Here is a 24,607-nt window from a genome sequence, read left to right as displayed (position 1 = left end):
AAGTCCTAAAAACTAACGTAATTTGACGATAAAATATCTCGAGCTGAGAAGTCGAGAGGGGGACGTCGAGGCAACCCGTATTTCTATTCCCCACTTAGGTGCAAATAGCGGTTTTCTGACCGTCGTCGCAAGGTCGCGTATTAACGTTGGGGCATTTAATCCAACCTTAAGACGTCGTAATATTACGTCCAATTGCTTCTTGGGTAATGGATAGTTAAAATATACCTGTGTATAAAGATTCTTAAACATAGATAAAAATATGATTAGTGTAGAAAATAGAATTAAAATAGTCGGAATATTATTTTTTCTTGGAAATCCATAAGGATATGTTTAGAAAAAGGAAACAGTTTTTTGGTAAATACGACATGATTGAAAGTTGTTTTGATTGGATGGAAAATTAATTCTGGAGGGGAACGATTTGGAAGGATGAGAATGAATGAGGAGAGAGATTCAGTCTGTTTTGTTTGATCGAAAGGAAGAGTCCAGTTTTTTGAGGGTAGTGTAAAAAAAAGTAAAACTCCGGTTGGTTTTTGGAAAAGTGACAAGCATCATATCGTGGAACGAGTAATAGGTTAAGTCGAGAGATGATATAACTCCTTGAGTCTAAAGTATCCAATGTTTGTTTAAGTATTTCAAAAAGCTGGAATACTGGCATAGTGAGGAAAGGGAGAATGAGTTTGCAGAGGAGCAGGGACATTATTGGAAAACGTGGACGAGTTCTTTGGATCGCAACACCAGCAAAGAAGGAAACGTGTTTTGTGTGAAGACATTGGCGAATCATCAGCAAAGGTCAGTTTTATTTTGTTTGTTGAGACATGAATGTATGGTTTTGCGTATTAAATACCACAGTGCATATTGAACAACATATTTCACTATTATAAAAGCATCAAACCTCAATTTTTTGATTTTTTGATTTTTTTTATACAATAATATTGATAAAATAAAATGTTTATATCAAAAAAATTTGAACAGGTAGAACATCCTGTATAGCAGAGGTAGAGAGATTCATAGTTAATTATTAAAAAAAAAAAACAAATTTGAAGACAAAAAGAAATGAGATTTTGAAACCTCTATACTCTGGGTATAGAGATTTTTGAAGAGAAGAACTGACTAAAGATGGGTAAAATAAATGATAAGAGATTTAAGACAAAAGAAGAGGGGCTTAGCTCAGAAGGAAAAAAAAATCAAAAGGGCAGAGAGACACTAAATCTCAAGTATGAGTATTCGGGCTAGCTTCCATACACCGAATATTGGCTTTAGAGATATAAGAAGAAAATTTGGTAATGAAATGATAGTAACTAGGAAGAAAATGAGACTATTAATACAAAAATGGAAGGAAAATAGATAAGAATGCTAGAGATAAAATAATATCGAGTTACAACAAAGAAAGAAGAAGAAAAAAGGGCGCCAACTCGAACGAACAACTCGGCTCTCAGAACCAAGAAGTTGGACAGGTTCGAGATTTTGAAGTAACGAACAACATGAACTCTATGACACTGGTTACAACTACCTGAAATACAAAATACGAAATACTGAGCTTGTCTTGCTATGTCATATACTGGTAATACAGACTGAAATAAAACACCAACCTTAATACATACAAATATATTAATAATAAATATTAAATGTTAACACTTTACATATAACGCAACGTAATAACAGTGATAGAGGATGGGGAAAAGATAAAATAGGACCGCAAAGGCCACTCAACAAGCAATTATCCACTATCACTGGCCAAGCAAAAGTATTAAAATCAAAATCCAAATCAAAAGTCCGTTGGAATAGCAAAAAGGTCTATATAAATGAGTTGGTCAGTGACTCTTTATATATTATACAAAAAAAACCTACTAGACGTATTCCCTATTTTAAAATCCGCGACAAAATTTTACAACCCGATTCCCTATTAAATTTTAAGATACAATCATTTATGATTATTAAACAAGACCTGATTTTATTTATTTTAACTAACTCCTACTTATACTGAATCAAAAAGAAAAAAAAACAACAACCTAAAACCCTATCTATCACGAAAATATATGTACTCTTCCTAATCGTATGCATACGAAAAGTTTACAATGTAGCAAATATATCTTACCCAAAAGTAAATACAGAAAAAGTAAATAAACTTAGCTTTTACACAACAGTCGGTTAAAAGTAGGGTTGCAAGTCCATAGAGATGAATTCCGTAGGAAATTCCCTTTTGGCACGATAAAATGGTTGGCTGCTGTGGTGAGTAAGTCCTACTGCAAGGTCCTGGGTGAAGATGCTGGTTGTAATAAAATCCGGTATGGTGTATTATCCAACAAAAACAGCCCACTCTAGGGATAAACCATCACAGAGTGGCTAGCAATCTAACTAGGTAGTACATAATCAACGTGATAGAGTCACGTTGTGTGACTAAATAACTAAGTTACGGGATCTAAAATAAAGTTTATTTAATTAGTTATGATGTATTTCAAGAACAGTAGCAGTACATATTGAACAGGCCCAAACAAAAACATCAAATATTAGGTAGGTTAGGTATTCATATGTCATGTCAAAATTTCTGAAGTTTACTTCAATTCAGACATGACAGGGACGTGCGCATTAGATGGGCGTGACAGAAGGCTGTATAGATACTCGTTAAAACTTTTTATAAATCACAGATAAAAAACCTTAAGTAAAAAGCCTAACGATCAGGTATAAAAGATATTAAAATTTAGGTTTGGACTAAAAAAACTATGGCCTTGATTGAATGTTCCTTTGCAAATGATAATGAATATCATTATTATACTATGAATTATATATAAACTTATGTGGTAAATTAATCTACCGAAAGATCTAACTACAATGATGCATTGGATTTCACAAGGAAGGAATGAGAGATAAATGTATTATGTACTTACTGAAACAAGGCAGGCACGCCGGAATATCCACTTCTGTTATGTGAAGAAGTCCAAAGAGATGTTTAACTTTGGTTATCTAGTTTTGTAGATGGGATTAGCTGACGCTTGATTTCCTTCTAATTATTTGATTTCCATCGAAAATTTGTTTCAATCCCGTCACTTAAAAGGGGGAATAACCTTACTAGCGGCGCGTCATCCGCCCTTCGAGCCGTTTCCTGACCAACTGCTGTTCAATGTTATCGGAAATCGATTCGTATCGATCCGATAGAAACATGCGCGGTGCTTTCCTCTTGCTTCGCTGCGAAAATAGGCACCTAGGCGATTAAATAGGCGTCTCCAAAGAATTTTCTAGAGGGGTATTTTTAATGAAATATAATTGAATGAATCGAAAATCGTAATTAATTTTAAATGGTCCGTAGCATAACTGCTACATTCTCCCTTATCTCCAGCAAAAAAAAGGAAAACTCCACAAGTTTCCTTTTTTTTTTATTTTCCAGAACTAACTGACGCTAGGGCGAACCTGAGGGTGGACACGGTAAAGGAGTAACGTTGTGGGATAAAAACATAATGATGGTAGGCTCAACAGTCATACTATTTGCTGAGGGGACGGAACAAAAATCAGGAACGAAGTCATACATAGTATAGAGGCCACGCGAGATATATTTAATCATATTTGCAGAAAGTATAGAACATAGAAGGGATGTGTAACTGACCGACATAGATAATTCAACAAGATAATTTATTTTAATTTAGTAAAAATAAAGATGAGAAAAACAAATAATTACACGTTAATCACTTACATTCTAAATATAATTATACAACCTTATAGAGTAAGTCAACTCTTAACACTACTTACCATCTGCATTCTCGAGTGTTAGTAACCCATCATTAAATCTAAATTACAGGTGTGTATTAACAACACCTAACACAGTATAACCAAGAACCATACACAACAATCAACCTATCAAATTTACCCAACATTGATATCTACTAGAGCGAACAAATTCTACTAATCACCCGAGAATTCAATGAGGGACTAATTCATCAAGACTAGTTGAAACTACATTACTACAAAGCTAAACATAAATAATGATATGGTTCTGGATATCAGCAACAACTAAAAATCGAGGTAAAAGATAATCCTTAACATCTACTCTCTTGAGCAGTGATAGGAAGACACAATCTAGGTAAAGATACTAGCAAGCCCACTATACTAATGGTATAGGGTATGCTAAAAGGTAAAGATAATTGCAAGCCCACATCTACTCGTGGTAGAGGGTATGCACAAAAGGTAAGATATAATTAGGGTCCTAACTGTAATACCTAAACTGCACTATTGACGTGATCCAATTCTTTACTCACGACAAGCACAGAGAAGGACAGATTCTTAGGACTTTACAATAATCACGATAAAGATAAGATATACATTCAATCAAGATAAGATAAGAGATACACTCATCAAGGTAAAGGTACGAAATAAACTCAAGGTAAACTCACTTCAGGTAAAGGTAAAGATAAACTCACCTCAGGTAAAGGTAAAGTCACTTCAGGTAAAGATAAAAATAAGCTCACTTCAGGTAAAGGTAAAGATAAGCTCACCTCAGGTAAAGGTAAAGATAAGCTCACTTCAGGTAAAGGTAAACTCACTTCAGGTAAAGGTAAAGTCACTTCAGGTAAAGATAAAGATAAACTCACTTCAGGTAAAGGTAAAGATAAACTCACTTCAGGTAAAGGTAAAGATAAGCTCACTTCAGGTAAAGGTAAACTCACTTCAGGTAAAGGTAAAGTCACTTCAGGTAAAGATATGTTAAAACTCAAATCATTTAAAAGATAACAGCATAGGAGATGACAACCAAGTTAAACAGACTTACTTACTGCTGAATATCAGAACGATCCAATTCTATATGACACATTCTAATTTCAACCTAAGAGACACTCTGGGAACAACTTATAGATATTAATGTATTTCTGAGCCAAGTGAAGTGCACAAGTTCGGGGTGATCAGTCCTGAACCCACGCTAAACCCTGACACAGTAAAGCGACTACATAAGCTTTATGGGCATGGTCCGCGCGAAACCATATAAGACCATAAGTAAATCAAAGAAAATATTTTTTTTTTTTTTGAAAAGTGTTTTCCAATTATCCCTGTAAATACTTATTTAACCCAGAATTCAAGATGGGGAAAATTCCCATTATCCATCCTGTACTCCTATGGTATATAGTTTGGACTTTCAAGAGGCAACTCACAGCAAAATGAACAAGTCCAAAACTAAGATATTAGTCAACATTAAGATAAGATAATATAAGATAAAATAAGATAAAAGGCATAACAACAGATGTTAACCAGGTAAACAAAATAAACATATGTTCTACCTTAAACGATGCCATTATAAACAACTGGGAAATAAACACGAGAATGGGATAAAATGTAAGTAGGTAAAGTTTAACTTACTCTCTGTCCTCAAGTTAATGTTCTGAGTGGATACCTATACCAGTAATGTTTATTTTTTTGGTCCAGTCGTGAAATCTGATGAAATGTACTGCTACAACTTCCGATAAACCTAAAATTGAAAATGACTTTTAATTCAAGGTAGTGATTCACTTTTAATGCTATTCCGGACTTGTAAAATAGTTAAATTCAAGATATTAAATTCTCAATTAATTTATTATTAATTCAAAATAATTATTTGACCAATCAAAACAAAACAATTTATTCAGTCAACACAGTATACTATAGCAAAACAAGTTTATTCAAAATATAGGTATAAGATAATGTCCAAAAAAAAACCAAATTGAAGTACCAAAGTGAACATTCGAATCAAAATCTAAAAACACAATCACTGAAACCACCAAGATAAAACCAAAAGTAAAATGAGATATTTTCAAAGCTAAAAATGTAAAAGAAGCCACACGTTGGGTCAAAGTCAATTGAACCCTCTGTACTCTGGGTATAGAGATTTTTGAAGAGAAGAACTGACTAAAGATGGGTAAAATAAATGATAAGAGATTTAAGACAAAAGAAGAGGGGCTTAGCTCAGAAGGAAAAAAAAATCAAAAGGGCAGAGAGACACTAAATCTCAAGTATGAGTATTCGGGCTAGCTTCCATACACCGAATATTGGCTTTAGAGATATAAGAAGAAAATTTGGTAATGAAATGATAGTAACTAGGAAGAAAATGAGACTATTAATACAAAAATGGAAGGAAAATAGATAAGAATGCTAGAGATAAAATAATATCGAGTTACAACAAAGAAAGAAGAAGAAAAAAGGGCGCCAACTCGAACGAACAACTCGGCTCTCAGAACCAAGAAGTTGGACAGGTTCGAGATTTTGAAGTAACGAACAACATGAACTCTATGACACTGGTTACAACTACCTGAAATACAAAATACTAAATACTGAGCTTGTCTTGCTATGTCATATACTGGTAATACAGACTGAAATAAAACACCAACCTTAATACATACAAATATATTAATAATAAATATTAAATGTTAACACTTTACATATAACGCAACGTAATAACAGTGATAGAGGATGGGGAAAAGATAAAATAGGACCGCAAAGGCCACTCAACAAGCAATTATCCACTATCACTGGCCAAGCAAAAGTATTAAAATCAAAATCCAAATCAAAAGTCCGTTGGAATAGCAAAAAGGTCTATATAAATGAGTTGGTCAGTGACTCTTTATATATTATACAAAAAAAACCTACTAGACGTATTCCCTATTTTAAAATCCGCGACAAAATTTTACAACCCGATTCCCTATTAAATTTTAAGATACAATCATTTATGATTATTAAACAAGACCTGATTTTATTTATTTTAACTAACTCCTACTTATACTGAATCAAAAAGAAAAAAAAACAACAACCTAAAACCCTATCTATCACGAAAATATATGTACTCTTCCTAATCGTATGCATACGAAAAGTTTACAATGTAGCAAATATATCTTACCCAAAAGTAAATACAGAAAAAGTAAATAAACTTAGCTTTTACACAACAGTCGGTTAAAAGTAGGGTTGCAAGTCCATAGAGATGAATTCCGTAGGAAATTCCCTTTTGGCACGATAAAATGGTTGGCTGCTGTGGTGAGTAAGTCCTACTGCAAGGTCCTGGGTGAAGATGCTGGTTGTAATAAAATCCGGTATGGTGTATTATCCAACAAAAACAGCCCACTCTAGGGATAAACCATCACAGAGTGGCTAGCAATCTAACTAGGTAGTACATAATCAACGTGATAGAGTCACGTTGTGTGACTAAATAACTAAGTTACGGGATCTAAAATAAAGTTTATTTAATTAGTTATGATGTATTTCAAGAACAGTAGCAGTACATATTGAACAGGCCCAAACAAAAACATCAAATATTAGGTAGGTTAGGTATTCATATGTCATGTCAAAATTTCTGAAGTTTACTTCAATTCAGACATGACAGGGACGTGCGCATTAGATGGGCGTGACAGAAGGCTGTATAGATACTCGTTAAAACTTTTTATAAATCACAGATAAAAAACCTTAAGTAAAAAGCCTAACGATCAGGTATAAAAGATATTAAAATTTAGGTTTGGACTAAAAAAACTATGGCCTTGATTGAATGTTCCTTTGCAAATGATAATGAATATCATTATTATACTATGAATTATATATAAACTTATGTGGTAAATTAATCTACCGAAAGATCTAACTACAATGATGCATTGGATTTCACAAGGAAGGAATGAGAGATAAATGTATTATGTACTTACTGAAACAAGGCAGGCACGCCGGAATATCCACTTCTGTTATGTGAAGAAGTCCAAAGAGATGTTTAACTTTGGTTATCTAGTTTTGTAGATGGGATTAGCTGACGCTTGATTTCCTTCTAATTATTTGATTTCCATCGAAAATTTGTTTCAATCCCGTCACTTAAAAGGGGGAATAACCTTACTAGCGGCGCGTCATCCGCCCTTCGAGCCGTTTCCTGACCAACTGCTGTTCAATGTTATCGGAAATCGATTCGTATCGATCCGATAGAAACATGCGCGGTGCTTTCCTCTTGCTTCGCTGCGAAAATAGGCACCTAGGCGATTAAATAGGCGTCTCCAAAGAATTTTCTAGAGGGGTATTTTTAATGAAATATAATTGAATGAATCGAAAATCGTAATTAATTTTAAATGGTCCGTAGCATAACTGCTACAATTTCTATTTTCATAATTGTTGGATAAAATAAAGATAGAAGAATAAATAAAATTTGCAATATTAAACATTTATTTCTGTTTGATAAAATAAACGACTTTTATAATTTCTAATTGAAATTCATATGTGTATTATTTTATTCTCTTTTATCTATCCCTATTAGGAAGCCACTGAGAAATATTTTGAAGCCACGAAAGTAAGTACTGATAGCATAATTTAGCCTTAAGATTTACAATTTATTTATGTTTGATTTGTTTGATTAATGATATAATTAATTGATTAATTAATCATAGTAGATCACAATAATACATTGTACATCATGTTTGGGAGTGCTGCTTGTAATATTCAACGTGCCTTGGTTTGTTTGTTTCTATTGCATATTTATCTACTGTAATTTTACTATAAGTAAAAGTATCAAAACACTTTTGAGAAGACTTAAAGAGTTTGGTTTAAATCCAAAACGGCCTACCAGAGTTCCAAGACCTTTGCCACGGCACAAAATCCAACAGTTACAATTTGCAAAAGCCCTTCAATGGAGAATAATTATTTTCACGGATGAAACAAGGATACAATTATGGAATTTAGATGGACGTGGTCAAGTATACGCAAGGTTTGGGGAATGTTTCGTAGAATGTAATCTTATACACAATGTTGGCGGTTCCGTTATGATATCGGGGTGGAGCCTAATGAGATCAATATCCGAGTGCATGTTTTCCCTATGCCGACTATCATTTGTAATGATAAATTTATGCTTCTTCTTCTTCTTCTTCTTAGCCTTCTATCGTCCACGTTTGGACATAGGCCTCTCCCAACTCCTTCCATCGGTCTCTATCCTGAGCAACATATTTCCAATTCGTTCCGGCTACTCTTTTAATATCATCAGCCCATCTCATCTGTGGTCTTCCTCTCGGTCGTTTACTTTGGTAAGGTCTCCAATGTTGTATCGTGGCATTCCAACGTTGGTCTTTTTGTCTAACAGTGTGGCCTGCAAAGCTCCATTTAAGTTTGGCAACTTTTGTTGTTATGTCCTCGACTTTTGTTTTTGATCTTACCCAGTCGCTCCTCTTTTTATCTGACAGTCGTATACCTAACATTGCTCTTTCCATAGCTCTTTCTGTTGTTGCTAGTTTATTCATATTTGCCTTGGTTAGGGTCCAGGTTTGACACCCATATGTCATGATAGGAAGGATGCACTGGTTGAACACTTTGGTCCTCAAATATTGAGGTATTTTGCGGTTCTTAAGTATTCAACCCAGTTTTCCAAATCCTGCCCATGCTAGTCTTGCTCTCCTATTAATTTCCGCACTTTGGTTTTCTTTGTCAAGTTTCAGGATTTGGCCTAGGTAGATATATTCCTGGACTTTTTCTATCTCACTGCCATTTATAGTTATGCGTCTGGGGTCATCTGTGTTTGTCATTATTTTTGTTTTCTTCATGTTCATTTTTAGACCGACGTATTGGGAGCTGCCTGCGAGTTCCTCTATCATAATTTGCAGTTCCTCGAATGAGCTCGCTATAATCACAATGTCGTCAGCGAATCTGAGGTGATTTAGCTTCTTGCCATTAACGTTAATGCCATAGGTTGACCAATTTGTCGTTTTGAAGACGTCTTCTAGTGCTAGGTTGAAAAGCTTCGGCGATATTACGTCTCCTTGTCTCACGCCTCTCTTAATAGTGATGGGCTTTGTATTGTCGTCTAGTTGTACTATCATAGTTTCATTTTCATATATATTATGTATTAGTTGTCTATATCTCGAATCTATTCTACAATTATTAATAGCTTGTTCTATGGCCCACATCTCGTACTATCAAACGCCTTTTCATAGTCTACGAAGGCAAGAAATACGGGTAGTTGGTATTCATTTGCCTTCTCTATCAATGTTCTCATTGTCAGCAGATGGTCTGATGTACTATATCCTTTGCGGAAGCCAGCCTGTTCCACTGGTTGGTAATTGTCCATTTTGTAGGTCATCAAATATATGCTAATGCATGATAATTCCCGTGCGTATACCACGGGGGCAGCCATACAATATCTTGGGAATATTAAAATTGAGGTTCTAGACTGGTCACCAGTGATTCTTGATGCAAATTCCAAATAACACCCAGCTACAAACTGAAAAACCTTACAAAATATATCCTCTCGTCGTTGTAATTAAATGTTATAAGCAGAATCAGAAAAAATTTCTGTACTAAAATTTTTTTGTACCTCTTTAATATTCAAGTTATAAATTATTGTTCCTAGTAATTCGAACCTCTCAACTTCCTCGAATCTATATCTATAGTTTCTTCTTATATATTCTTGGTCTATGCATTCCATGTACCTGTTTCGTTTTTACGTCATTGAGCATTGATGATTTTTCTCCATTAATTTTGCCGTTTCTCCATTTGTCCATTTTTTGTTTATGTAGTTCCTTTTCTATTTATATTTGCTTCACGCACAAAGTCTTCCCGAAGGAGACTAAATAGAATAGATGAAAGTGGTAACCTTGCCTTCATTGACCATTTAACTGTTTGATATTTCATACTTTTACTTGGTTTTCAGTTCTTTTTAGTGTTAGTTGTATCATTTTAATAATAAAAAGTCACGTTGGAACTTTACCGTGCTGAGCAGATGGGACGTGAATTATAAATTGTAAAATTCCCTCATCTTCCTTAGTCTCAGCATCCGTTATGGCTTGCAAATTTTAGAAGCCTCAGAGGTGTAACCAGAGAAGGTTCCCATTGTTTTCAATCTGGTAGGATGTGGAGCAACATTTTTGGTGTTGTTTTTTGTGCTATTGGATTGAAAACTTAGTCTTTTGCTAACAGTTGCTGCTAGGGCATCCATGCAATTTCGTTCGTTGCAATTCGTGACTGCACGCCGGGGTTTGTCCTAGTTGGGTCAGAGAGAGCAGCATATGTGCCTCCTGATGAGAGATAATAAGTTTCGAAACCGGTAGAGGTGCTTGCAGCACTCTCTGATTGAACTGAAATGTGATGCTGCTTTAGTTTCGTGTTGCAACGAAATTGAAAATGGTTATTCATTTTTTTTTCATTTTAATAATGGTTTTGCTTGTTCCTAGTTCTTCAAGTGATTTATAAAATTCCTTCCTTTTTACTTTATCGAATACTTGTTTAAAGTCTATTAATAATAGCATAGTAGGTTTCTGGTAATGAGAGCTTTCCTCTAATATCGCCTTCAGCAATAAAATCTGTTCTATTGTGGTATATTGTGCTATTGGTATTCACCAATTATACGTATCTTTAATTTTTTTTAATAATTATATTCTTTATATGCGTGGCCAATATTTTGTATACGACGCGAAGTTTAGCAATGCTATTCCCGTGTAATTTTTGCATTCTCTCTTATCTTCTTTCTTATAAATGTGACATATTATTGCTTCCTATCATTCTTTTGATACTTGTTGTGCATTCCATATTTTTTCTAATAATATCCGCATTTCTTCATGCATGCAATTTCCTCCATAATTGAACATCTCAGATGTTATTTGGTCGTTTCCTGGACTTTTGTTATTTTTTAGGCTCTCTATAATATTTTTAACTTCTTCCTTCATGGAAGGCATCTCGTCAATATGATTGGGATTTGACTGTGTACTTGGACATTCTTCCTCGTTATCCATTGAAGTTTACTTCCAGAATTTCGTGCCCATTCAGTAAATGTTCGAAATATTCTTTCCATTTGTTTAAAATGTCTTTTTAATTGATTAGAGTTTTTTAATTTTGGTCACTCATAAATAGAAGTTTAACATAATATCCTTTCTTTTTATTTTTTGCCCCGCGATATAGATTTCTTATATCTTTATTTTTGTAATTTTCCGTAATTTCTTCCAAGAGTTTTCCATTGTATCTTCTTTTCTTTTTTCTTAGCTTTTCTTTTCTTTTCTTTTCTGTTCTTTTCTTTTCTTTTCTTTTCTTTTCTTTTCTTTTCTTTTCTTTTCTTTTCTTTTCTTTTCTTTTCTTTTCTTTTCTTTTCTTTTCTTTTCTTTTCTTTTCTTTTCTTTTCTTTTCTTTTCTTTTCTTTTCTTTTCTTTTCTTTTCTTTTCTTCTCTTTTCTTTTCTTTTCTTTTCTTTTCTTTTCTTCTCTTTTCTTTTCTTTTCTTTTCTTTTCTTTTCTTTTCTTTTCTTTTCTTTTCTTTTCTTTTCTTTTCTTTTCTTTTCTTTTCTTTTCTTTTCTTTTCTTTTCTTTTCTTTTCTTTTCTTTTCTTTTCTTTTCTTTTCTTTTCTTTTCTTTTCTTCTCTTCTCTTTTCTTTTCTTTTCTTTTCTTTTCGTTTCTTTTCTTTTCTTTTCTTTTCTTTTCTTTTCTTTTCTTTTCTTTTCTTTTCTTTTCTTTTCTTTTCTTTTCTTTTCTTTTCTTTTCTTTTCTTTTCTTTTCTTTTCTTTTCTTTTCTCTAATTTTCTTTTCTTTAATTTTCTTTTCTTTTCTTTTCTTTTCTTTTCTTTTCTTTTCTTTTCTTTTCTTTTCTTTTCTTTTCTTTTCTTTTCTTTTCTTTTCTTTTCTTTTCTTTTCTTTTCTTTTCTTTTCTTTTCTTTTCTTTTCTTTTCTTTTCTTTTCTTTTCTTTTCTTTTCTTTTCTTTTCTTTTCTTTTCTTTTCTTTTCTTTTCTTTTCTTTTTTTTTCTTTTCTTTTCTTTTCTTTTCTTTTCTTTTCTTTTCTTTTCTTTTCTTTTCTTTTCTTTTCTTGTCTTTTCTTTTCTTTTCTTTTCTTTTCTTTTCTTCTCTTTTCTTTTCTTTTCTTTTCTTTTCTTTTCGTTTCTTTTCTCTTCTCTTAATATTTTTTTGGTTCGTTTTCGTTGTTTGGTGTACTCACTTGCAGCATCTTCTAAGCCTCATTCCTTCTGATACATTTGTCATCGAACCATCTTTTCTTAGCTTTTTAAATTTCGTCCTTAATGTTGTTGGTTGATTTTACCTTACCTCTCTTAATTCTTCCTCACATTTGTTCTGTATTCTCTTCTTCTTTGGTTTTGTTCATCTTCTCGTTAAATGCTTGCTCGTAAGTTCTTTCTTTCTTTATTTTCTGTCATTATCCTTCTCTATGTTTGATAGTGGGATAATTAAAAAAAAGATGTGTGTGTACTTTGGAAGTTACACTTCTATTATATGATTTCAACAAAACAAAATACTTTAAACTGTTTATATTAATTTTATTTAAATATTAAACTAATTTTAATACACAACACTCTCCAAAAATCCATAAAATAAAAAAAACAGCAATTGTCCGTATTTTGAACCCGTTGTCCGTATTAAGAGAGTATAATATGTACATACATATATATTCTTTGGATTTAGCAACGAACTTTATACTGTCTGTGTGCGCATGCGCGTAGAATAATAATTCACTCTCAATTGCGCCTAAAGAAGTATAACTTGAATAAAAAAAGTTCTTTCTCATAAACAAACTGTAGATATACTAGTTGGAAAATATCATGACCTTTCAATTAAACTAATAATATATACCTGTACAAAAACACATTTTATTTTGACTGGAATTCGACGAACTTTAACATTTCTATTAACTGTCGTAATTTGCACAAAACATGAACCAAAATAATACATTATTGCGTTCACCTTTTGACACTAAATCCCTCTGTATTATTTTTATATGAAGCAAACTTCCTTACAAAAGAAGTTCTTTTTGTCTCGGTTATTTCGCTCTCGTGTTCATTTTACATAAAAATGAGTTGCATAAAGTTACTTCTCAAGTGGAAACTGTTGATATCTCCCAATTTGTTTTGTTTGTTTTCTCGTGTTGTGTTTGGTTCTAGAAAATTGAAGGGGGAATATCTCTTTTAACCGAAGATATACTGGAGGTAAAAATACAGTCGATAAATACGAAGTGAGTCTTAACATTTAACGGTATATGATATAAGTTTGGAGAAGAAGTTTTCCCTGATATTAATACCCGATCTTGGCGTTCAATCTAAAATATAAAGTACAAAAAATGGGAAATAATTTTTTACTATTAAAAGCATCAAAATATAGGATCCGAAATTAAACTGATTATTTCATTCATAGAGATTCTGACCAATAGAAACCTACAAGAATAAAAATAATATTGATTATGTTTTAATGATTTTAACTTCCAATCGTTTAATAAGACTTTTCATCACGTGATTAATTCTGTCCAATCTGAATATAACTACAGCGGGAATATTCCACTGCACATTATTACAATGGGAATAATTTTAAGTAGATTGTTTCTTTTTACTTGCAACCAGTTTCCTAGTTTTGACAACTGTCACATTTAGGAAAATATCCCTAATAAACTTTTAGTTCTGCAGCTAATGTCAAATTGGCACGAGGAGAACACAAATCGGCAATTTTAAGCGATCGAGTTTGCTTTCGTAATATTATTTCATGAATAAAAGTATATTTATAAATAATTTTTACTAATATATTGTTTATACACTGGAACCTCGGTAAGTCGGATTAATCGGGACCGCGGCCGATCCGGGTTATCGAAAATCCGGGTTCGTCGGAGTATATGGTTAAAATTAACAAAATACGGTATTCTTACAGAAACACTCCATTAAAATTGCAAAAACATGAAATACATTATGCACAGTACTTATTGTCCTTTTCATGATCATTGTTCAGTGCGTAACAAATGATAGGAAAAAGGGTAAGTCCGTGATAATACACATTTATGACATTTATTCTAACATGACATTTTAGTTAAATCTGACAGTCGTCACATTTTATTTTCAATTTGGAATAAAAACAAATCAAATGTGTTTCTTGCATTTATAAAATGGTATTTTCTTTGATTTGTATAGTCTTATAAATTATACAGATTATATTTTTGTAATATTATTATCTAATTAAAAAAAATTATTTTTTTATTATGGCGCCATCTATCGACAACTAGAATAACTAAAATAAATGTTATAAAAATGTCACCGACGAAATGTAATCACCGACGTGCCTTTTTTCTGTCACATACAATTTAATGTGTTAGAAAGAAATCGAAAAACTGTGACGCACTGAAAGATGATCATGAGAAATACTGTACATCTAAATTACGTACAGTTCTATACAGTATTCATTTCTTCGTAAAAAATTCGGTTACTTTTGTTAATATTACGTTTTTATTGTTGAAATGTTTGTCTGGTCAATATCGGTCCGGGTTAACCGGACTTTCGAGTTATCGGAGGCCGACTTATCGGGGTTCCACTGTATCTTCCTCTAAATATTTGCTAAATTGTGCTGTTCACTTTGATAAGTTGAAAAATGTGTGTCATATTAATTGGGATCAATATCACTGAATGATTTTATACAATTACTTGAATTTTATATGTAAGTATTAAAAAATAATCTGTCGAATATCACACGATAGTAAGAATAAATAAGAAAATAATGCTCCAATTTTCTTTCTTAAATTTGTTTCCGATCGGGAACAGTCACTCTAGCCCTCCGGGCTCTCGTGTTTTTCGTGTCGTATTGCCAAGAAACAAGTTTTTAAAAAATTGTCGCATTATTGTCAATTTATTCTTACTCTCTTGTGATATTAGCGTTAATATTTTTTTTTGATAATTTTCCGTCGTCAAGTATTTCGTCAGATGCCCTTCGTTGTTACGCCAAAATACAGCGATATTAATGGCAATTAATGTTTTACAACTTGTCACAGAGAGCAGCAAGAAACAAGTTTAGCAAATATTTAGGCGAAGATATCAATAAAGTATTAGTTAGAATTATTTAAAAACAGTTTTATTCATGAAATAATCTTCCGATTACTCTCGAGCTCCTAAAAATTATCGATTTGTTTGCCCTCCTGACACTTTCACATAAAACTGTCAAAGTGTCACTCGGAATACAAATCGATAATTTTAGAGCTCTCGTATAATTACTACTGAACATGCACAAGTTTGGAAGCTGCAAGATAATATTATATATAGCCTTTTGAGTCCCTTTTACTTTTCAGTGTCGGGACTGCTGCAAGATAATCTACAGCTATACAGTGCGTCCATAAAGTAACGCATAAATTCAATATTTCGTAAACCGGCGACTTTAAGGGAAAATCCCAAAACAGGTCCATTTTTATTTTTAATTTCCGATTTTTGGCATATATATCATACTAGTGACGTCATCCATCTGGGCGTGATGACGTAATCGATGATTTTTTTAAATGGGAATAGGGGTCATGTGATAGCTGATTTGAAAGGGTATTCAATTCTCTATTCACTAATGTAAACATTAAACATTTCAAGAACGTGTTCAAGAAAACATTTTTTTAATTAAAATACTTAATTGAGACAAAAAGAAGAATGTATGTAATTTATTTAATTCAAAATGCGTTTTACGACTGTCAGAAAACAGAAAAAAATTAGTTGACAAAAATAAACATTGATTTTCGCTTGAACGAAATGTTCAAACCGGCAAGAGGCAAGTGGGTGCCTGCTTTAACATTGAATTTAAGCGAAAAACAATATTTATTTGTCAAATAAACATTTCTTTCTGTTTTCTGATAACATTAAAACGTATTTTGAATTAGATAAATTACATACATTCTTCTTTTGGTCTCAATTATTTTAATTAAAAAAATGTTTTTTGAACACCTTGTATACATAATTATGTTAATGTTTATATTAGGGAATAGAGAATTGAATACCCTTTCAAATGAGCTATCACATGACCCCTATTCTCATTTAAAAAAATCATCGATTACGTATCACGCCCAGATGGATGACGTCACAAGTATGATATATATGCTAAAAAATCGGAAATTAAAAATAGAAATCGACTTGTTTCGGGATTTTTCTTTAAAGTCGCCGGTTTACGAAATAATGAATTTATGCGTTACTTTATAGACGCACTGTATATAAAATATATAGCTTTTTTACAGGCCTTTTAGGACCAGAGCTTTGATGTTTTTTTCCATAGTTTTCTGTTATTTGTCAACTTCTTCCAGTCTGTTATTACCTTTTCTTTTAAGTCTTCTACTACCCTCTCTCTTAATCGCTTTCGTAGTATTCCTCTCTTTCTTTTATAATTTGGTACTCTCCATGGTATTTTCTTGATCACTCTGTCATCGTTCACTCTTTATATATGGCCCAGACACTGAAGATTTCTTGATTTTATTACGCTATCTATTTGTGGTTCTTTGTAAATATTATAAACTTACTCATAAGAAGGACATTATATACGCTTCCCCTGTTCTCTTCCCTCCTAATACCTGAATATTTTCCTTTCCGATCTTCTTACTCTTTCTTTTGTTGTTTCTACTTGTTGAGTATCCATGTCTCACATCCATATATCGCTGTTGGTCTTAGCTGGCCACTTCACTTGAGGATACCGAAGAGGCCGGGCGACTGACAGGCGGTTAATTGAAGGCCAAAATCACCACATACAGCAGTTTTCGTAAAGGCATTGGCACGCTCGATCACCAAACTGCATGTGTGTGGCGTCTCAACTGCAGTTCATTAACTTAACTACTCAAATAACGGCATTCAGTCCTGGCCTGCATGCCATGGCCTCTTCGATATCCGTAAGTGATAGGCCAGCATTTCCTGAATTTCATATTCCATTACAGCTGCTTTGATCTTAGTAAGTAATTCATGGCAAGCTCTGCTCGACAGCTCCAATTACTGCTAAAGAAAATACACAAGTTTTGTGAAAAATATGGACTGAAAAAGAATACAAAAAAGACCAAACACATGATAATAACGAGGAAAACAAATATATAGTACATTATTTGACGATTTTTGCTGTAAATTTTAAAGAACCGTTTGGATTAACATAAAATTTGGCATGCGCATAGCCAACATATCAAAGAAAAAAAGTGATATTGTGCCGATGTGTGCTTTTGCCCTGGGGGTGACTTCCACCCCATCTCGGGGTTAAAAAACATACGTTCAAAATAAGTCCGAAATTCGATAAAATGCCTAATTCTAAGCAACTTTTATTCTATACAGTTTTTCATTAAGTCAATACTTTTCGAGTTATTTGCGAGAGAATATGTTCATTTTTCAACAAAACAAACACGTTTTTAGACAATTTTTCGCAAATAATTCAAAAAGTAAGTATTTTATCGAAAAAACCATTGTTAGCAAAAGTATAGCTTGTAAGAAAGTAAAAAAAAATGGTGTATACTTGTATACATGGACTCTCTAGACCTAGTAGAAGCAGGTTCATATTCGCCAAATTTTCTAGACCTAGTAGAAGCAGAGTTATAGCTAAAGAAAAATAGGTTCATATTCGCCAAATTTTTAATAAATATATTTCAACGTGAAATAACCAAATTGTTCGGTTTTGATTTGATACCGCTTCACATGTTGCTTTATTTATGTTGTGTCTATATGATCTGTAAGTTTCATCGATTCAACGTGCTTATTTAAAAAAAAATGTTTTAAAATAAAATTTTGATAGCTTTTAATTTTGAAAAAAATGCTCTTTTTCAAAATATCTTAAAAATTATTAGTAATACTAAAAATCTCAAAAAGTAATAAAACGTACGTTTTAATTTTATGAATATTTGGACTTTTTAATTTCCTGTTAGACAAAAATCGGTTATGCTATGGCTGTTCAAAGTTTGCATACACTTGGGATTAGTGACTCATTCAAGCCATTTTAACTACAGCCTTTTCAAAAATAAGTACTTTGAATAGCTGAGACTTACAGATTATATTATAAAGAATAAATAAGCAAAGTAACTTATGAAGCGGTAACGATTAATTTTATTTGATATGCTAATTAGGGTAACAATATTCGTAACAAAAAAATAAAAGCTACCAACAATATTTTGAGCATAACACACTTCTTTTAAGGTTAGAAGTTTTTTTTAAAAACAAAAATAAACCTTTTTTTAAACACTTTAAAACAGTTGAAATGAGTGTTCCTCGAAAAGTGTTCCGTTTTTTGGTTATTTCTCGATTAAATATTCGATTTGGAATTTGACGAATAAGAATCTACAATTTATTAGCTACAACTTTGCTTGTACTAGGTCTACAGACTTAATATATGCACCATTTTTTTCATTTTTTTATAAACTATATTTTTATTAGGAATATTTTTTCGACAAAATACTTACTTTTTAGGTTTTTTGCGAAACACCGTCTAAAAAAAGTGGTTATTTTGTTTAAAAATGAACAAGTTCACTCGCAAATAACTCGAAAAGTATTGACTTGGTAAAAAAACTCTATAAAACAAAAGTTGCTTAGAATTAGTCAGTTTATCGAATTTCGAACTTGTTTTGGAAATATATTTTTTCACCCACGTGAAGGGGTGAAACTCACCCCCAGGACAAAAGCACACATCGGCACAATATCACTTTTTGTTCTTTGACCTATTAGCTATGTGTACGCCAAATTTCATGCCAATCCAAGCGGTTCATTAAAATATAGAGGTTTTGCAATATTTTACCGTTAAAGAACGTACTAATACAAAGAAACATACAGGGAAATGTACCGACAGAAAGAGTAGATAAATACAAATACCTAGAAACCTGGATTTCAGACAATAAAGATCAAACAACGTAAATAAGGGATAGGATAGAAATAGAAAGAAATGCATTTGTAAAAATGAAAAACCATTCTCTGCAACAAAGACCTTAGATTAGAACTGAGAGTAATCTAGCAGATTAGTAGCAGAGAGTAGATTAGCATCTTTGAGATGCTACGTGTTTTCAATACTGCAATATGAACTTGAAAGCTGGACATTGAAGCAAGAACAAATAAATAAGCTACAGTCCTTTGAATTGAGGTGTTACAGGAGAATGCCTAGAATAACATGGACACAGAAAAAAACTAACACGGAAGTATTGCGAAAAATGGACAAACAATACGAAATTATAAAAACGATAAAAATAAGAAAGTTACAATAGCTAGGACAGGTAATGAGGGGACAACTATATGAACTACTAAGACTGATATAGTGTTGCCCAAATGCAAGACCAAGACGAGACTTAGACAGTCTTGGTCTTGCGCCCGTACACCTGGCCTTGGTCTTGGTCTTGGTCTTGGTATTGCGCTCCCGGTCTTGGTTTTGGTCTTGCAGCAAGAGTCTTGCAAGTCTCGCAGTTGCCCATTAGCCGATTGCATATCTTAGAACAACGTAACAGAGAGGTACATTCTAAGCTTGAATATCATAGCCATATTAACGACTAGCCAAATTAATAAATACCTAAACAACTAACACCGAGTGGGGTTTCAACCCACGATCTAAGTGATACCTGCCTATGTTTTAACTAACTAAAGTTTAAAAAAACCTCTCAAAACCCACAAAATTTCATTTGCATATCTCAACCGGTTTTAGAGCAATAAATAAATCGTCAGTTTGTAAGAAAAATTTAAACACTCTCCCCATTTGGGAAATCAAGCATTTATAAAGTAAACGTTTACGAAGCAGACTGTCATTACTTTTTCGTGCAGAATTACCCATTAAAGCTTGCCATACTTATTTAAAAAAATCCTGTATTGATGAAAAACATCTGGTTAAAAAGTAACTTTTTTATTATCCAATATAAGTGCATGAATAAAATAACATAATGCTAAGAAAATATGAGGCTATAGTTGGGTTTTAATTTCAGTATGCTATTGCATGCTTGAATAATAAGTTAGCATAATGCTAGAATATTCCACAGAGGGAGAAAAAACACAGTTTGATTGGTACACCCGGTATACAATGACAATAATTGAGCTGTCTAGCAACAATATTATTACAGCAATATTTATTATAAAGAATAATATTTAATATATAGAATAAGACACCATATTAAAAAAAATCACTTAAATCGGACAACAGGTATAGGAAATTTGAGACATCAAAAATGACCCGTTTTTAAGTTGGTGCGTTAATTTCTTGGAGATGTGTATATCGTTAAAATAATATTTCGGTATTTTGTTTACACGATATCCGGCATTATCTGTACTTTTGTCTCGTATCATTATCTATGATACTTTTAAATAATAGCCGTGCTGTTTCGGCAAATTTTGTTTAGCCGAGAGACTTCATAGCACAGTCAGCATAAACAATACATAATAGTTTTACTATTATATTATGCATACCGATAAGATTTCTGGTGTTTGGATTCCTAGGAAACTAATAATGAAAAAAATTAATTACTTATAATACTTATTAAGTCCATTTTCTATTAGCTAAGGTGACACATTTTTTAAAAAGTTTGAATACGGTATTCGATATTACTGTAGGCGTCGCAACGCAGGAATGTTATGTTGTGATTAGAAGACGACTACTCTCAAAATCTGGACAATTAATTTCAGAGCGAAGCGAATAATCCGGTTGCTGGGAGAGGATGTACAAAATATTTTATTTTTACATTATAATAATGACTTCTGAGTACATGTCAAATGTGTCTTTTTTGATGGATATTTTAATTCGCTATGTATGTCTATGGTGTTGTTCGTAATGCGTATAAATCAAATTTTAAAATATTTTTTACAATTTTTTTTTGTTTTTCATAGAGTATCTAAGGATATAGCCGAACTTATATACAGTAATCCCTCTTCAACCGCGGGGGTTACGTTCCGAAGAGAAAATGGCGGTTGGTGAAACTGTGGTTGGCGAGGGATCCACGATCCAAAGAAGAATATGACATATAATCCCAATTTGGATACCTATATTAGTATATACTTACATAGAAAGAAATATTATGATGAAATTGCATATCTGTGAAATAGTATTATCATATCAACAAAAATAAAGACGCTGAGATCAGCGTCTATATTCGAGGGTATTTTAAACCTTCCGAACCATCAACCAATTGCCGTAGTCTTACTACTAAGAACAAGCGCCAATGGCGTATCATGAGTAATTTAACGCGACTGGTCAAATTAAAAAAATATATAAAAATAATAAAATATTCTCAGATTCAACAGATATCGCAACCACGAATAAGTGAAACCGCGGTTGATGAGTCCGCGGATAACGAGGGATTACTGTACTCCCTAAAGCCACCCTCAGCTCTAACTGCAAGACGCAAGAGTCTCGCAGGCTTAGTCTTGTTATTGTTCAAGTCTTGCACGGTAAGTTTTGGTCTTGGTCTTGCTAAAATTAGGCGGTCTTGGTCTTGGTCTTGGTCTTGGTCTGGCGAAAACGCAAGAACAAGACCAAGACTGCAAGACCAAGACCGATTCTGGGCAACACTAGACTGATCATACAGGGAAAGATAAGAGGAGGAAGGAGTACAACAAGAAGGAGAGTGTCATGGTTGAATAATTCAAGGAACTGGTTTAAGTGCAGTTCAATAGAACTCTTCAGAGCAGCAGTAGATAGATTAAAGATAGTAATGATGATATCCAACCTCCGATCAGGAGACGGCACTTAAAGATGAAGAAGTAATTCATGGCTCCCGCAGATCGATTGGCTTTACTTAATCTGGCATCAACTTATTTCATTTCTTCACACTTGTTTGTTATTATTGCTCCTATATATAGCTCGTCCGTTTCCCATTGTTATTAGAACTTTATTTAATTTAATTAATACTATTGAAGTTTTTCTATAAAAAATGTCTCGGGCTAGAAAGACTGGTCTTTATTTTCAGTAAAAAATTATGGATGATTTTTAGTTAACAGGTCTTATTAATAATCTTTCCAATAATTTAGCGCTATTAAAAGGATATGAACTTTTACCTTTTCTATCTGTTTTTAGAGACTTTACTGTTCTCTTTGTTTCGCTTGCTGTGAGAATTCTTCTTATGTCCGACGCCTATGTTCTGGTCTATTTGTGTACATTTGTTGTTACATGTTTTATTCCATTTTTCATTTCATTACATGCATAATATGCATATTACCTTCATTAAAGAGACACATTAAAATAAATTCAAAATTCCACATTAAAGTGCAGTTCGTTTGATCTCGTTATCTACATTATTGCCATTAATATGACTAACAATATAATTTTATAGAAAATTTATATTTCAAAACCATATACATATCATATATCTAATTTCATGTAAATGATCCAAACCAAAATACGTAATAAACGTCAGATAATATCGTAATAAATCAACATTGGAGACCGGTCCTGCATCGATAACTATAATGTTGTATTCAATGTGGTCCGAATATTTTTAATATTAACAAAGTTTAATGTAAGTTGTAAATTGTGAATCTCAGTGATATATTGAAATAAACTGTAAGTGTACAAACTCTTTACATAATATCCAATTAAATTAGCATTAAAGTCAGCAAATTGCAATTATTTGTTATTGCTGTCAATAAACAAATCCAGTTTTACCAGAAAAATAACCGCTTTTCGTAAAGACCGATATACCTATTTTAGCAGGTGTACAGGGTCGGACTTACTTTTCACTTAAGGTTTATCGAAATAAATTTAAACATGGAATCACACAACAGTTCTAAAATACAAGACCATCAAAGTCAAATAAACGCATCACAGTCATACTCTTTGGCAGCGTCGATAGTGCAATTTCCTTTAAAGTCCCAAGCAATTATCTTTAGTGCCTTTGAAAACACCAAACTTCAAGACTACCTTCTCCCACTTGGAAATATAATTCAACCGAAAAATATAATCTCTTCTAGATTATCTAATAATAGAATATGTATGTACTTATCCAATAAACAAATAGTGGATGATTTTATGAATAATCATGGTCAAATAGAAATACAAGATGATAATGTCAGAGCAAAAAGGTTAGTTACACCAGTGGAACGACTTGTGCTCTCCGGCGTATGTCCTTCAATACCGCACGACTTGCTAATCAATGAGTTACAAAAAATCGGCATAGTTCCTGTCTTCCCCATGACATTCCTCAAAATAGAAATAGAAGCACTACTATGCCTGAGTACAATCACATCCTTAGTTTTCGAAGACAAATCTATATCAGTCCTCACAGTCTAACACTACCAGAGTCATTTACTCTTGTTTTTCTAAATCTACTCTAATATTCATTTCTCAAGACAGTTTAGTTTGCTTTAGATGCAAGAAGCCAGGTCACATTGCATCACAGTACTCCGAATCACTAGCTCAACTAAACCCTAACCAAAACAATGAAGCATCGGTATCCAGCGCAACAAATATATCTTTTCAAGCACCCAATAATACAAACCCTTCTCAGTGTGAACAAATGTCGATTTCTAAGGTCCCGGAGATACCGAACAAAGTAGATGCATCAAATAAGGACAGTCACAAAATGAATTAATAACTTTGATGAAATTATTTCACCTGAAGCAGATCCATCTTCAAAAGAATGAAATATTTTTCTACCACCTAAAGTCCAAGCAAAATCTAAAAAAGCTAAAACTAGTTCAGCAAGTACTTCTGAATGCTCATTTTCTCTCTTACTTGACCCTGCTAAAAACTTCATAGAAAATCACCCTCTATCTTTCCCTCTAAACTTAGATCAACTTAACATGCTTAACATTAAAGATCCATAAAACGAAAATTCACGTCCATAAAGAAAAAAATCACTAGTTATCTTGGCAGTGAGGCATCGGACTGGGAAAGTGACACATCTCAATTAAGCCAACATTAAGATTCAAGTTTATACTTCAAAAGAATATTGATGGATTTTTTCATCGCCTTGCTATGCTCCTACATCTTTCTTTGAATTCCAGAATCTATA

At 32.8% G+C, this 24,607-nt stretch overlaps 1 long non-coding RNA gene across 1 annotated transcript; it reads right to left on the bottom strand.

Annotated features, from left to right (window-relative positions):
- Positions 1-1,590: 1,590 nt before the first annotated feature.
- LOC126889625 (uncharacterized) lies at positions 1,591-8,065 on the bottom strand. Its single transcript, XR_007700106.1, has 3 exons — positions 7,638-8,065; positions 5,338-7,171; positions 1,591-2,419 (listed from the first exon to the last, which is right to left on the bottom strand). It is a non-coding gene; the product is annotated as an uncharacterized LOC126889625 (long non-coding RNA).
- Between the last annotated feature and the right edge of the window lie 16,542 nt (positions 8,066-24,607).

Source organism: Diabrotica virgifera, chromosome 8 (assembly GCF_917563875.1).
Source record: "Diabrotica virgifera virgifera chromosome 8, PGI_DIABVI_V3a".
Lineage (NCBI taxonomy): Eukaryota > Metazoa > Arthropoda > Insecta > Coleoptera > Chrysomelidae > Diabrotica > Diabrotica virgifera.
Note: the sequence above shows the minus strand (reverse complement) of the source record. Positions and strands in the feature narration are given on the sequence as shown.